Source organism: Macrobrachium nipponense, chromosome 16 (genome assembly GCF_015104395.2).
Source record: "Macrobrachium nipponense isolate FS-2020 chromosome 16, ASM1510439v2, whole genome shotgun sequence".
NCBI classification, from domain to species: Eukaryota; Metazoa; Arthropoda; class Malacostraca; order Decapoda; family Palaemonidae; genus Macrobrachium; species Macrobrachium nipponense.
Genome location: NC_087209.1, coordinates 49342163 through 49349662, shown reverse-complemented (window position 1 = coordinate 49349662; position 7500 = coordinate 49342163).

Genomic DNA, 7500 nt, shown 5'->3' with positions numbered 1-7500 from the left:
TTCAGGAATTTCGGGTGGGTGGTGTCTTCCCCTCTTGGTTGGCTGTATAGTCTTTTCTGGTTGGTTCCGAATAGTTTGTTTTGTTGGTATCCCTTTTATTATTATTATTATTATTATTATTATTATTATTATATTATTATTATTATTATTATATATTATTATTATTATTATTATTATTATTATTTTATTTATTATTATTATTATTATTATTATCATTATCATTATTCAGAAGATGAACCCTGTTCCTATGCAACAAGTCCATCAAAGTGGGCATTGACTTGAAGTTATTATTATTACTATTTTTTTTTTTTTTTGCTCTATCATAGTCCTCTAATTCGACTGTGTGGTATTTATAGTGCGTGGGTTCCGGCTTGCGTCCTGCCTCCTTAGGAGTCCATCACTTTTCTTACTATGTGCACCGTTTCTAGGATCACACTCTTCTGCACGAGTCCTGGAGCTACTTCACCCTCTAGTTTTTTCCAGATTCCTTTTCAGGGATCTTGGGATCGTGCCTAGTGTTCCTATGATTATGGTAATGCAAGAACATTAAGAGAAGGAAACCAGCCTAAGCATGGCATAGATAGACTATAAGAAAGCCTTCGACATTGTACCACACACATGGCTAATAGAATACCTTAAAATATATGGGGCAGAGGAAAACACCATCAGCTTCATCAAAAATACAATGCGCAACTGGAATACAATATTTACAAGCTCTGGAATAAGACTAGCAGAGGTTAATATCAGGAGAGGGATCTTCCAGGGAGACTCACTGTCCCAACTTCTCTTCGTAGTAGCCATGATTCCCATGACAAAAGTACTGCAATAGATGGATGCTTAGTACCAACTCAAGAAAAGAGGCAACAGAATCAACCATCTGATGTTCATGGACGACATCAAGCCGTATTGGTAAGAGCTTCAAGGAAATAGATACCCTAATCCAGACTGTAAGGATTGTATCTGGGGACATCAGCATGGAGTTTGGAATAGAAAAATGTGCCTTAGTCAACATACAAAAGGGCAAAGTAACAAGGACTAAAGGGATAAAGCTGCCAGATGGGAACAACATCAAACACATAGGTGAGACGGGATATAAATGCCTGGGAATAATGGAAGGAGGGGATATAAAACATCAAGAGATGAAGGACACGATCAGGAAAAAATATATGCAGAGACTCAAGGCGATACTGAAGTCAAAACTCAACGACGGAAATATGATAAAAGCCATAAACACATGGGCAGTGCCAGTAATCAGATACAGTGCAGGAATAGTGGAATGGACGAAGGCAGAACTCCGCAACATAGACCAGAAAACTAGGAAACATATGACAATACACAAAGCACTACACCCAAGAGCAAATACGGACACACTATACATAACACGAAAGGAAGGAGGGAGGGGACTACTAAGCATAGAGGACTGCGTCAACATCGAAAACAGAGTACTGGGGCATTATATAAAGACCAGTGAAGACGAGTGGCTCAAGAGTGCATGGAAAGAAGGATTGATAAAAGTAGACGAAGACCAAGGAATATACAGAGACAGGAGAAAGACAAGCAGAACAGAGGAACAGCATAACATACCAATGCACTGACAATACATGAGACAGACTAAAGAACTAGCCAGCGATGACACGTGGCAATGGCTACTGAGGGGGAGAGCTCAAGAAGAAAACTGTAGGAATGATAACAGCGGCACAAGATTAGGTCCTAAGAACCAGATATGTCCAAAGAACGATAGATGGAAATAACATCTCTCACATATGTAGGAAGTGCAATACGAAAAATGAAACCATAAACCACATAGCAAGCGAATGTCCGGCACTTGCAACGAACCAGTACAAAAAGAGGCATGATTCAGTAGCAAAAGCAAACACCAGCTACCTTGCAGTAATAAGTGGTACGAGCACCAACCTGAGGGAGTGATATAAAACGATCAGGCAAAGATCCTCTGGGACTATGATATCAGAAAAAACAGGGTGATACGTGCAATTATCATCATTATTGTTATTGTTATTATTATTGTTGTTGTTGTTGTTGGTGGTGGTGGTGGTGGTGGTGGTGGTGTTGTTGTTATTATTATTATTATTATTATTATTATTATTATTATTATTATTATTATTATTATTATTATTATTATTATTATTATTCAGAAGATGAACCCTATTCCTATGGAACAAGCCCGCCACAGAGGGGCTACTGACTTGAAATTCAAGCTTCCAAAGAATATGTTGTTCGTTCGAAAGGTTTAAAAGAAGGTAAGAGAAAACACAGGAGATAGATGTGAATAGATTATATCAAGACAAGGAGAACTGCATCTTCGCTCGAACTTCTGAAGAAGTAGGGGGGCTGTTCCACAGTCCAATGGTGCGACGAATAAAGGTCCTCTGAGACTTTGGAGAAGTCCAAAACTAAGGCCCAGTTACCCTCGTTGGAATGTAGTACGTGAGGTGCACTCTAGACATTAATAAAAGGGCGATCAAGGTGTTCAATTCGCACCCTAACCGCACCCACCACGTTGGACCCCTTTTACTTGACCTCCGTTCCCGCTTCCTCTCTTCGGTCTCGCTGTCCAGCCTCTCTGACAATTACTTCTTTGCTCCCAAGATCCCCTTTACTTTTTGCTGTCCAACTCACCCTTTTCAAGTCTTCAGAGCTTAATTTTGAATACAAAATTAAGGTTAAAACCTATTACATTTAGAAATTAAGAAATAATGGTTTATTGACCTGGTGTGTATGTGAGTATATATGAGTGTATGTGTGAGTGTATGTAAGTGAATATATATAGCAAATTAAGGTTAATACTTTTACATTAAGAAATCGAGAAATAAGGGTTCATTGACCTGGTGTGTATGTGAGTGTATGTTGGTGTATGTATGTAAAGGTACATAACAATTGCTCTGTGTTTCCGTGAAAGCCCATATTTAGCATCGTTCTGTGAGAAGAAAATAATTAGAGGACGAAACGCTTTTTTAAAAAACGTAGTAAATAGCGTCAAAAACAGTCCACCTACATTCTCATCATACAAAGGATAATGTTTCATGAATAAACATCTATCTGGCTGAACTGGGATTTGCTTTTCATTTCGTCTTTTGTTCGTTTGTACGTAATAACTGATCCCGCCTGACAGTTATGAGTTGTAACATTTATGCGTTATTTTTTTGTTTTCTGAAAAGACAGCTATTGTGCCGGTTTTGTCTGTCTGTCTGTCCGTCCGCACTTTTTCTGCCCGCTCAGATCTTCAAAACTACTGAGGCTAAAGGGCAGCAAATCGGAATGTTGATCATCCACCCTAAAATCATCACATATCCCAAATTGCAGCCCTTTAGCCACAGTAGTTTTCACCTTATTTAAGGTTAAAGTTTGCCATCATCCAATTCAGCATTATATACCGAGTCCACCATTTTTGGTGACGTTTTATTATACGATGCAGATGCTGTACAGAAAACTCGATTGTTACGTGATTTTTTTCTATTGTTGATAAACAAACGCAGTTTCACAGAGAGAAAGAATTGAACGAAAACATCCGTTTGATGAAAAAGAATTCAGGTGAATAAGGGAAATTGAATAATCGAGGAGGATTACAAAAGGATAAATGAATGAGGAAAAAGACAGAATTAACGATACGGTAAATATGGAACGCTGCACATAAATAATTATGAATCTTCTTTCTTCCTTTATGCATTTCTACCCTAATATAATGGTCCTTGACATTTATAATAATTTACTTACATTTTAATCTCTTTATTTATTTGTTAATTTATCTCTCTCCCTTTCATTCTTTCGTTCTTTCTGTACTTCCCATATTCTTTGGAAGCGTGAATTCCAAGTCAGTGGCCCCAGTGGTCGACTTGATCTATATGAGTAGGTTTCATTTTCTGAATAATAATAATAATAATAATAATAATAATAATAATAATAATAATAATAGTAATAATAATAAGGCGATTTTTGGCTTGGTGGCATGTACATATGTATATATATATATATAGACATATATATATTGTTATTACATATATATCTATTATATATATATTTATATATATATAATATATATATATATATATATATATATATGATATATAATACGATTTTTTAAGGCTTCGGCATGACCTTATAACTATATAAGTATATTTATATAATAATATATATATGTAATGACTATATAAATAATATGCTATATATATATATATAATAGATAGATATATACATATATATATATATATATTATATATCATATAGAAGAATATAAGATATATAATGGATCTATTATTATATTACAATATATATATTATTCTATATATAGATATGGGATACATTATATATTATATATATTATATATATAGTATTATATATATATATATATATACATTATATTATATATATATTTGTATATATAATATATATATACATTTGTTTATATATAGGGCTGTTGCCTTGTATAATAAGGCGCCCTATGAGGTAATGTTAGACCTGCAAAGGAAACACTCAAAGTTACTCCAAATGAATAAAAAATTGAACTTAGCTTGCTTTTGTGGGAAGTCACGGTGTTCCGATAACGACACACGGCCTTGGTCCTCCTTCTCTGTTTAGCGGATGACCTGGTTTTTTTTGGCTTGAGTTTCCCCCGTGCGCGATGTTTGGATGATTCGAGCCCTTGTAGATCCGATGCTGCAGACGCGTTCGGTTTGTTTCTTGAAGTGCCGGAAACGCTCAATAACGATGTTTTCTTGAATGATTCTAATGAGAGACGAAGCTTGCGTTGCCGTAGGAAAAGGACACGTCGGTTTTGTTTCCTGAAGTTACTTAAAAGCTTTTACCAGATACCATTACCTAAGTGATTGTACCTCATACTCCTTTTTCAGCACACTCAGGGGACATTATCAGTTTTTACTTATGCCTCCGGCTTACGTTGCGCCCCAATTACAATATAGTGTTTGGAGACTTTTAGGGGATACCCTACATGCTTATATGGTTGGTCTTATAATCTTTTCTAAATACCTTAGAAGTACATTCACATAAACTAGAGCTAGTGCTACAGAGACAAAGACAAATAATCTCAGAGTAGAATATCTAAATGTGAGTTTTTAAAAACAGAACATGTTTATCTAGGTTTTAAGTGTCTAGTCAAGGTCTTAAAGTAGTCCATGGTAAGGTGTCGGCTATTCATAACTTTCCGGTACCTATTAACGTAAAAGGGGGATACAGCACTTTTGTGCTGTAGTGGGTATTACAATCGTATGTAAATATGTAACTCTTCAATCATGACAGCTCCTTTAACAGATCTTACGAAGAAGAGCGTAGATTTATTATGGTCTGAAAAGCATCAACAGGCGTTCGATATCTTAAAAGCGGAATAATGCAGCTCACTTAACTTAAAAATCCCTGATTTAAATAAGGAATTTTTTTTATTGCAACAGACGCCTCAGACCAAGGGGTAAGAGGGGTACTACTTCAGTAATATGATAAACAGTTCTTTCCTATAGCTTTTTATTCATGTAAACTAAAGTCCTCTGAAAGTAAATATACATTAATAGGCAAGGAAGGGCTAGGTATCTTTAACTCACTAGTACATTTTAAGTTCATAATCTATGGCTATCCTGATAAAGTCCTTACTGAACATGAGTCCTTTACCGAGTTTTTCAAAGGCTTTAATCACAGTCCAAAAGGAACTCGGTGACAAATGATCATTCAGGTCTTTGGAGCCAAGATAAGATATCTACCTGGGAAAGCAATTATCATAGCTGACGCATTATCCCGCAATCCCGCACCATACAGCAAAGAACCATTAATTGGACTAAAAGATATAGAAACATCCGAGCCATTGTTAAAACCGTATCTAAACAAGAAAATTCCTTAACCCAAGAGATCGCGAGCATTGAATATCTGGGTCGGAGCGCCGAATTGTTACAAACTGAACAAAGCAAGAGTCAACAGCGATAGACAAAACAATAAACACTTCGAACGGAAACAGGGTCAGCGACTAAGCTAAAACAATAAACACTTCGAGCAGAAACCCTAAAGCAAAAGTATATCTAAAGTATGTGTATCAGAATAATGTAATCAAATGTAATATTATATGTAGGTCCGTGACGAGGAAAACCCGAAGAACACAGCAGGTGACTAACGACGAGGTAGTATTAATAATTTCTTTCATACCAATCGTCCTAAACTGGTTGCATTCCGTCATCCAGGGTTCTCTATTATGTCACAGAAAGCCAAATCACTGTTTTACTGGCCTACGATGCTTACAAATATAAAAAGCACATAACTAATTGTAACACGTGTCATGAAAACAAGGGATACACTAAGACACCTGTCAGTTTAGGGGCCTATCCTGTGCCAAATCAATCCTTGAAAGAATATACGTAGAATTATTAACAGAATTACGAGTCTGACAGAGGGAATAAACACTTCTTAGTGTCAATAGTTCCTTGACACGTTATATAGAATTAATAGCACTAAAAACAAACACCGCAATTGAGTGCGTTAGGAATATTTATGAGTGCTAAATCAGTAAACATGGAATTCATCACATAATAATCTGTGTGTGACTCGGGTGGTGTAAATCAATAATAATCTCCTTAACTCGTGTGAATTCCTTTCCATTAAGAAAACCAACTACTGAATATTACTCAAACTTGACTTTCATTTGGCTATAGGTGGTTGTCTGGAACTGTGTAATGGACGAAAAGTTGTTCGAACGCTAGTTAAATGTGTAGTAGTATAACCTCGGTCATGTATCCTATGTATAAAGTATCATGAATCCTATATATAAATGATCATAAATAACAGGATCGAAATATATCTTTGCGTGTACGCAATAGGAATCTATTATATAAATGATCATAAATAACAGAATCTAAATATATCTTTGCGTGTACGCAATGGGAATCTATTTAAAGTGCACATATATTAATCATAATTATATGAATCCATATACATTTGTATAAAACACTCAGGTAGCCTATAATCAATCTGTTACCTTTTATCTTACCAATAACTGCAGATATATAACAGTTAGCATAAAAATCAACGAATCAATCAGCATATACATTAATAATTTTATCAATTCATATATGAAATTTTTATCAGTTAAAATATGATTTTTATCATGTTAATCTTTGTTCTATGCGATTATCAGAGTACATTAATATTTTCTGTAGCATATGTATCTTAATGAGATGAAGTGAAAAACTGTATCAGTATGTATCACGTGATCACTATTATTTACGAATATTATATGCATATTATATGTCTAATATTTTATTACTAGAATCTGTATTTGTGTACACCATGAATTTATTTTTACTTATAAGTATTTTCTACACACACACACACATATATATATATATATATATATAGTATATATATATATATATATATATATATATATATATATATATATATATATATATATATATATATATATTCACGTAGTGTCTGTATCACACTCCTATAAGTCAAATGCAAGTCAAGTTTGAGTAATATTCAGTAGTT